Source organism: Symphalangus syndactylus, chromosome 22 (genome assembly GCF_028878055.3).
Source record: "Symphalangus syndactylus isolate Jambi chromosome 22, NHGRI_mSymSyn1-v2.1_pri, whole genome shotgun sequence".
Lineage (NCBI taxonomy): Eukaryota > Metazoa > Chordata > Mammalia > Primates > Hylobatidae > Symphalangus > Symphalangus syndactylus.
The window spans coordinates 39,398,578-39,407,749 of NC_072444.2; the positions used below are offsets into that span (position 1 = coordinate 39,398,578).

At 41.9% G+C, this 9,172-nt stretch overlaps 1 long non-coding RNA gene across 1 annotated transcript; it reads left to right on the forward strand.

The window, feature by feature from the left end:
• The first annotated feature begins 2,324 nt into the window (after nt 1-2,324).
• LOC129472056 (uncharacterized) lies at nt 2,325-7,163 on the forward strand. The gene is made up of 2 exons (XR_008653838.2): nt 2,325-2,469; nt 7,002-7,163. It is a non-coding gene; the product is annotated as an uncharacterized lncRNA (long non-coding RNA).
• The last annotated feature ends 2,009 nt before the right edge of the window (nt 7,164-9,172 follow it).

The window sequence follows — 9,172 nt, forward strand, 5'->3', positions numbered from 1 at the left end:
GTTCGTGGTATGTGCATGTGTGCTATGTAGGTATGTGTGGGATGTGCATATGTGTGGATGTGTGCATTGAGTGCTTGTGTGCTTCTGTGTTGCATTTGTATCTATGTGTTGCACATGTCTAAATGCATATGTGTGCATGCACATGTGTATGCATGCTTGTCTGTGTTGCACATGCTTGTTGCATGCAGCATGTGTGTATGCATGTGCACACACATTTGTGCATGTCAGTGTGTGTTGCACGTGCATATGTGTGTATGAATGGCGTATGTGTGTGTCCATGGGGTTGTCAGCCTGTGTGTGTTTTGCATGCGCATGTACGTAGACTCCCCAATACTGAAATTAAAGCTGCATCTCCCTCTCCCCAGTATTATCCCCATTCTGCTAATGACCATTAGACATGGCATACACATTCACATTCCTCCTCCTTAAGCTGCTTGACTGTCCCCCTCCGTGCACAAGAATGTAAATTCCCTGAAAACAGTGATCTGTGTGCTGTGTTCATAATCATATCCTCAACAGTGCCCAGCAATAAAAGGCACTCCGTAAGCTCTGCTGAATATACACAAGCATCCTTTTCCATTTACAAGTGGAGATAACCATTCAACATATGGCAATCCAGAAGGTAACTGATTGACTTACCTGGTCCCAACCTTTAATAAGAGCACACTCTCCAAAATCAGTGCTGGGAGGAACTGTGTGGGCTTCTGTTTCCCAATCTCACAACTTTCATAGAGCACTCACACTTTGTATGTATATAAAGTAGCTTCTGAATAAAAATATCTGACCTTCAGCACAGGACCAATCAGAGTTCAGAGAAAGGAGAGGCAAGCATTGGTTTTTGCTGCAGAAGATGCCCCTTAGCTCTCAGAGTAAGGCTGTGAATGAGTGCTGAGACTATTGCATTTCTCCCAGTACCACCATTAATCCCCTTTCTTTGACCAGCATTAACTTGAAACCCAAGAAGGACAGGAGAAAGGAAGTTATGAACATTCTGCCCAAGGAAGCCATCAGAGTGCACTGTCAATCCCATCTCAGATCAAAGGAGGGAGAACTTGAAGCCCAGAAGGCTGACTTTGTGTCCTGTGTTGCTGGGAGAACAGGTTCCCCCTTGCCTAAGAGTCATACTCTCAGAGATTTGGGCTGACATCTGCTTGAGTTAAAGTTAAGAGTAAACACACTCAACCCCACCACTCTAGTGAGTTTTCAATTATGGGGGAGGAGAAAGTGATTGAAGGTGACCTCTACCTTTCAATGAACATGCAGAATACTAGTATCAATATTTTTGGGATATGTTGGCATCCATAGAAAAATTTATTGATTCTCCTTTTTCCCTCTGTGGTGTAAAGTGAGGTCCAGAGATGGAAAGGGCAAGGCAAATAAACAAGTAATTGCAGTCAAATCTGATGAATAATTTGCTGGAACATATGGGATCCTGTAGCAAGGCAGAAGGGATACTCCTAGACTGGGTTAGGTGAGGGAGGTAGGGCTTCCTGGAGAGAACAATATCCAAACCAGTCCCCAAAATATGGGTGGGAGGTGCCCAGGAGAAGAGTGAAGTGTCAGGGAAGATAGTGTGCTAGGTAGAGCTGGATACACATATGAGGATACCAGAGATTGTGTAGCCAGAGTGTGGAATGCAACAGGAACTAGGGAAGGATGCAGCGGTGACAAGGAAAGACCACCAGGTTAGCAGAGGTGAAGTCTGCATTTCATAGAAACTTCATGGGAAAAAGCCTGCCCCTGTTGGATGTGTAGGTGAAGAACGGACCTGAGGGGACTCACTAAGGCCCAGGGAGACCCCATTTCAGACCAGTTTAATACCCTCTGGAAATGATGAAAGGCTGAATTAAAGCCTGGGCAAGGGAGGCAAAGAGAAGCAGTCAGCTTGGATGACTACTTGGTAATGACAATTGATTGTACTTGATTGATTTGTAAGAGAAGAGAGAGAGGAAAATGTATGTATCAGTCAGCTATGCTGTGTCACAAAATACCCCAAAACTTAGTGGCTGGAAATAACCACCATTTACTATGTTCATGATTATGTGAGTCAGCAATTTGGGCTGAAACCATTCTTGTGGTCCTCCTGGTATCTTCTGAACTACTACTTTTGTGTGCAGTCAGCTGTAGATGTAGCCAGCGCTTTGACCATGTTTCCTGGGTCGTCTTATGTATTTGGGGGCCTTAGGTGGAATGGTTCATCTCAGCTTCATGTGGACTCTCATATCCCTCCAGGAAGCCAGGCCAGCCTTCATCACACACCACAGACCAGGCAGGGTACCAAGAGCATGAAGGAGAAGCGTGCCTGGGCTTAGAGACACCGTGTCTTCACTTGTGTGACATTCTGTTGGTGAAAGCCTGGATTCTCAGAATGAAGATGCAGCTCCACCTCTGGATGGTGAACACTGAAATCATACTATGGAGTGTGTGCACATAGGGAGGGGCAGAAGAGAGGGCTGTCTCTCCCAGGAGGTAGGGTGCACTGAGTGGCAGCATCAGCTATAGAGCAGGTTCTTGTGTTCAGTGACAACACTCTTCCCCCCAACATAGCAGCCTCATTCATGGAGCAGCCTTGTGTCCCTCACCTATGCCATGCCATGTATTGGCCCAGATGTTCAACCCAGTCTGAAGAAAGACATGCATGGAGAGGGGTGGCTATTTCAAATGGCCACTTTTTTCCCTTTGGAAGTGTTGATTTTTGCCATATCAAGCTCTTTCTTGTTCTTTGTGCTGGAGTACTGAAGCTCTAGAGTAATTTGCCATAGAGGCATTGAAGATGCTTGTGTCTAGTGTGTGCTTGGGTCTAGAGTTCCAGCATGCCTTTGAAAGCAAGCCTATCTGGCAGTTTTTAGTTGAATGATATTTTTGCATGAGTGAGCATTCTACGTCTAAAAAGACATGAAATCGTTTTGACATGTGCCTGTCATCCCAATTACTCAGGAGGCTGAGGCAAGAGGATCACTTGAGCCGAGGAGTTCAAGACCAGCTTAGGCAACATAGTGAGACCCCATCTCTAAAAATATAAATCAGGCCAGGCATGGTGGCTTACTCCTGTAATCCCAGCACTTTGGGAGGCCCAGGTGAGTGGATCACCTGAAATCAGTTCGAGACCAGCCTGGCCAACATGGTGAAACCCTGCATCTACTAAAAATACAAAAATTAGCTGGACATGATGGCATACACCTGTAGTCCCAGCTACTTGGGAGGTTGAGGCAAGAGAATCACTTGAACACGGGAGGTGGAGATTGCAGTGAGCTGAGATCATGCCACTGTATGCCAGACTGGGCAACAGAGCAAGATTCCTTCTCAATAAATAAATAAATAAATAAAATTAATTAAAAGGCATACATGAATTGAGTTCAACAAACAAAAATGCCAAATGCCTCGTCTGTGCAAATCCTGGCCTTGGATGTCTTCAGTGGTAAAATGTGGTTGACAAGCTTGGCTCTTTGTGAAAACAGAATTACTTCCTAAGGATTTTTTTTTAATTAACTTTCTCCTTTTCTGTGGATACAAGGGTGGGAAGGGATGTGATGGAGAAGTTATTAGATTGGTGCAAAAGTTATTGCAGTTTTTGTCATTATTTTCAATGGCAAAAACCATAATAACTTTTGGATAACCTAATATTTAAGCAGTTTTCCTACAGCCATGTTTTTTTCTCAGATAAGCTTGCTTTTTCTCCACTCCTGCAGGCAATATGGTAACAAAAATCGTGTCTTCCATTGTATCCATGGTGGTGGTGACACTGCTGGGCATGAAATCGTAGCCAGTTATTTCAAACTAAACACTGGGAGAAATTGTTTCAGGACTCATGGTAACTTTGGCTCTAAACATTGTTTTGCTTGTTATCATGCCTGATTTTTTATTTTAAAAATTACTTTTGGATGTCTGTCACCAGCAAAGTTATTCTTGGTTAAGTTCAATATACATAACTTGCCTAATAATGTGATTTTTTAAAATTTATTTTTGTTTTTGAGACAGAGTTTCACTCTGTTGCCCAGGCTGGAGTGCAGTGGCACGATCTTGGCTTGCTACAATCTCCACCTCCTGGGTTGGGTTCAAGAGATTCTCTTGCCTCAGCCTCCTGAAGAGCTGGGAATAGAGGCATGCACCACCATGCCTGCTAATTTGCATATTTTTTGTAGAGATGGGGTTTCCCCATGTTGGCCAGGCTGTTCTTGAACTCATGACCTCAAGTGATGATCTGCCTGCCTTGGCTTCCCAAAGTGCTGGGATTACAGGCGTGGGCCACTGCGCCTGGCCAACGGCTGGGTTTTCATGGTCAGATGTAGGCTGTACTTTCCTCTAAACCTTGTTACAATGACATTGGCACATTATCTGTCTAATGTAAAAGGGGGAGAAAAAAAGGAAAAAAAAAAGAAACAAAAAATTACTAACCTACATTGCAGGACTAAATCATGATGGTTGATTGAACTAACCAAATATAGTTATGTTTTGTATTCAGTGAAATTTTCATCACAGGTGAGTCAGGAAAAATATCTGGGTTGAATGTAAATGTTTTCCACAGAACCCCACCCGCAAAGAAAACTACTGAAACACTAAATTATAAGCCCCTCTGGAATTCTGAAGCTGAGCTCAGACCATAGGGGAAAAGAAAGATCTGCTGTTGCTTCCTGGTTCAATGCTGGCTCCACACTCCTGGGTCTGAAGAATCACTTGGGATTTGAGAGCAGAGGATGCCCTAAAGAAATCTCTGAAACAGCAGTCAGGGATTGTTTTATAGCCAAAAGTGTGACTCAGATCTTTAACTGGGGGTCCCTGGAGATTTGGTTTAAACCACAGGCCACTCACATCAGAATCTGTGTGGAGTTTGCCAATCGGCCTCTAACTCATACCTTCTTTGTGTCCCTGAAGGAAACCAGAAAGGGATGCCCATTCCTAGGGTGTTTGCTTTAGGATTTGCATTTGGCCTCAAAAATCCTAAAACCTTCCCATGCGCGCTCTCTGCTGGTGAATGGGCAGTATCAACCATTAGCTAATGAACCTCTGTTTGGCGTGAGCCTCCATCTACGTTATGCCCCATCCTGAAATTTTAGGAGGAAACTGAGTTTCTGAAAAACTGCCTTATTTTCCTGGCAACCTGAAAGCAGATTCTTGGGTTCAGTGACAACACTCTTTCACCCAATATGGCCGTCATCATTAACGAACACCACGTTCAGCAGCCTTCGTGGCAGTGATTTGTAAGCCTTTGTTAACCGACGGCTGAAACTGAGTAAGAGAGAGGCACCCATCTCCACAAGCACAAAATGTAAGGGCGGGGGACAGGGGTCACCCACAAACTCAATAATCAAGACAAATATATTTTAGTGCAATATTTTATAAGGAAAATCACTGGCATGGAGGCCAGTTGAGTTTCTGAAATAGGTGTAGTTTTAAAAACGTGGATGATGCCTGCCCCATTTGAGGTGGAACCACCTTTTTCTAAAGAGGTGTAATGTCTTGAAGCTCTTTCATGCCTTTTGGCTACCTGGTAAGTATTTTGTCTATTTTCTCCGTTGTACTTCAATGATACTCTCACCAAGTATTCCCAAGCACCAAATTTATCTTTCCCTCCCTTAAAGTTCCTGAGATCAGAAAGGAGGATGCAGACAGAGTGAGCTGATCTTAGGGAGATCTCTTCAAGGTGGACAGTGACATTTATGTGGATCCTGGACCTATATCACCTCGCTGGCTGTAAAGCCTTTATATTATCTAAGAAATATGTGTATGACAGCACTATATATGGGTTTTGTATCAAATGGGGCTCAGAGCTCTGTGAACTCGACTCTAAGGTTCCAGGCTACTGCTGATGGTACCCAGCCGTCCACCTCTCCTTAGTTAGGTCATGAATTTTCTCTCTCTCCTAAAGGATGATGTGCATGGTATACTAACCATATCCATGGTGATGTGATGCAGTGCACAACCTGTGGAACTGTATACATGCTGAGGCCATACACTGAAGCTTGCACACTTTGTAGGTAAAGAGTTGTAGTAACAGAGCTACATAGATAGAAGCAGATGTCTGTCACTTGATGTGGACTTTGAGGAATCAGACTTTGCTTTTATTTTGTAAAGTGGAGAAAATGACAACATCACTTCAGAAGTTATAAAGACAAACAAGGCCATATTCAAAAAAAGAAGTTCCTACAAATATTAGTTTTAACCAAAAAGAAAGTTACTCAATTCATTTAAGATCATCAAAATCCCTAACAAATGGCAAAACATAAAAAAAAGTTTTGAAAACAAATATTTATTTCCAGATATGATTTTAACAGTTTTTAAATATTTCGTTTTTTTTTTGTTTTTTTTTTTGAGACGGAGTCTTGCTCTGTTGCCCAGGCTGGAGTGCAGTGGCTGGATCTCGGCTCACTGCCAGCTCCGCCTCCTGGGTTTACACCATTCTCCTCCCTCAGCCTCCCTTGTAGCTGGGAATACAGACACCCACCACCACGCCTGGCTGATTTTTTGTATTTTTAGTAGAGACAGTGTTTCACCGTGTTAGCCAGGATGGTCTCGATCTCCTGCCCTCGTGATCTGCCTGCCTCAGCCTCCCAAAGTGCTGAGACTACAGGTGTGAGCCACCGCGCCCTGCCCAAATGTTTTCCATTTTTAATTTTTCCAGCTTTATTAAGGTATAGTTGACAAATAAACATTGTATATATTTAAGATGCACAACTTCATTTCTGCATAATTTATTCTAATCTATTTCCTTCTGCTGAAAGTAAGGCAAGTGTCATATAGACAGCAAACAGTTGGACATTGGTTTTCTTTTTTTTAAACTGATTTTTCATTCTTCTAGATTTTTTAAAGCATAATAAACATTGTATATATTTAAGATGTGCAACTTCATTTCTGCTTCATTTTTTTCTGTCTAATCTTCCTTCTGCTAAATATAGAGCAAGAGTCTCTTGTAACAACATAGAGTTGGATCTTGGTTTTCTTTTAATTGTTTAATAGACATTTTTTGTCCCCACAATGACATTTGTCTCCAATCTTCCTTTCAGAACCAGAAAATGTTGGAAGATGTTAAGATCCCCGATTACTTAGAGGAAAAACAACTAAAACAAGAACACTGTTTATCACTGTCGTGGAAATTTCCTTTTATTCTTGACACAACTTGATGACTTAAAGAGTGTTTTCTTCTGTGTGAAGTACGTGAGCTTTCTCACTAAGCATTCCCAACTCATTGGATGTGATGTGGTTATAAAGATAAGTTAGGCAGCTAGACCCTGCATTCTAAAAAAATGATTACTTGATCTGTTGGTTTGGCCATTCATTTGCACAAAGAGACTATGGCTCTCTGTTCTGAGATCTTCAGCTACTTCATAGTGCAATAACACACACATGCTTAACCATGATGATGGCACAAAGCAGTGAGCAGTAGGGAGGCAGAGTATCTTGGTGCGGAGGGGATGCTATCAGCTTCTGGGAGATGAAGAATATTGTTGAGTTCCAAAGATGCTAAATTCTTCAGTGATTTAAAACCATCAGAGTGAACAGGCAACCTACAGAATGGGAGAAAATTTTTGCAACCTACTCATCTGACAAAGGGCTAATACCCAGAATCTACAATGAACTCAAACAAATTTACAAGAAAAAAACAAACAACCCCATCAAAACGTTGGCAGAGGACATGAACAGACACTTCTCAAAAGAAGACATTTATGCAGCCAAAAAACACATGAAAAAATGCTCATCATCACTGGCCATCAGAGAAATGCAAACCAAAACCACAATGAGACACCATCTCACACCAGTTAGAATGGCCATCATTAAAAAGTCAGGAAACAACAGGTGCTGGACAGGATGTGGAGAAATAGGAACACTTTTACACTGTTGGTGGGACTGTAAACTAGTTCAACCATTGTGGAAGTCAGTGTGGCGATTCCTCAGGGATCTCGAACTAGAAATACCATTTGACCCAGCCATCCCATTACTGGGTATATACCCAAAGGACTATAAATCATGCTGCTATAAAGACACATGTACACGTATGTTTATTGTGGCACTATTCACAATAGCAAAGATTTGGAACCAACCCAAATGTCCCACAACGATAGACTGGATCAAGAAAATGTGGCACATATACACCGTGGAATACTATGCAGCCATAAAAAATGATGAGTTCATGTCCTTCGTAGGGTCATGGATGAAACTGGAAACCATCATTCTCAGTAAACTATCGCAAGGTCAAAAAACCAAACACCGCATGTTCTCACTCATAGGTGGGAATTGAACAATGAGAACTCATGGACACAGGAAGGGAATATCACACTCTGGGGACTGTTGTGGGGTGGGAGGAGGGGGAGGGACAGCATTAGGAGATATACCTAATGCTAAATGATGAGTTAATGGGTGCAGCAAAGCAACATGGCACATGTACACATATGTAACAAACCTGCACATTGTGCACATGTACCCTAAAACCTAAAGTATAATAATAAAATAAAAAAAATCATTGAACATTCATTATTGCGAATGAAGTGGGGATGCATTATTTCTGACACCCACAAGCAGGGTTTGATCATCCTTTCAGCTTTAATGTATCTGCACATAAAATTATTATTACCTTAAGAAAATAAGGCTGCATTTTGAAATGTTAAGTGCAAAACAACTGGTGTTAAAACCAACTGGGGGAAATCTTAGGATACTTTTTCCAGGAAATCATGTGGTTTTGATATATTTTGGCACATAAGAGACAGAAATGGTGATTATCAGGCATTCATCCTTTTTGTGGTGTTTTTAGTCTTTGATAGTCTGTAAGTACTAGTTCCTAGGGCAACAACATTGCATTCCTTGGTTTATACTTTTTCTATTCACCAGAGTAGGAAATCTTAAATCCTTAGGCATCCAAGAAGTACACCAGCTTTTGCCTTCTCTTTTAGAAACACTTGCAGGGACAGAAAAAAGGATGGTTTGGGCATATTGGTATAGTTTGAGTAAACTAAGGTTAATGTTCATATAACATTTAGCCTTTGCCACAAATATCAGAACCAAAGATTAAGACATTCATGTGCAGTCTGGAATGTATATACGGGACCCATAAAAATTCCAAGTATGCATGTTTTCTGCTCACCATTATGAATTGGGGTCTTCAAAGAGAGAAGGTTGAAAGTGGAAAGCACTTGGAAGAGCTCCCCAGTTTGTAAAATACCTTTAATCATTCACATTAGGC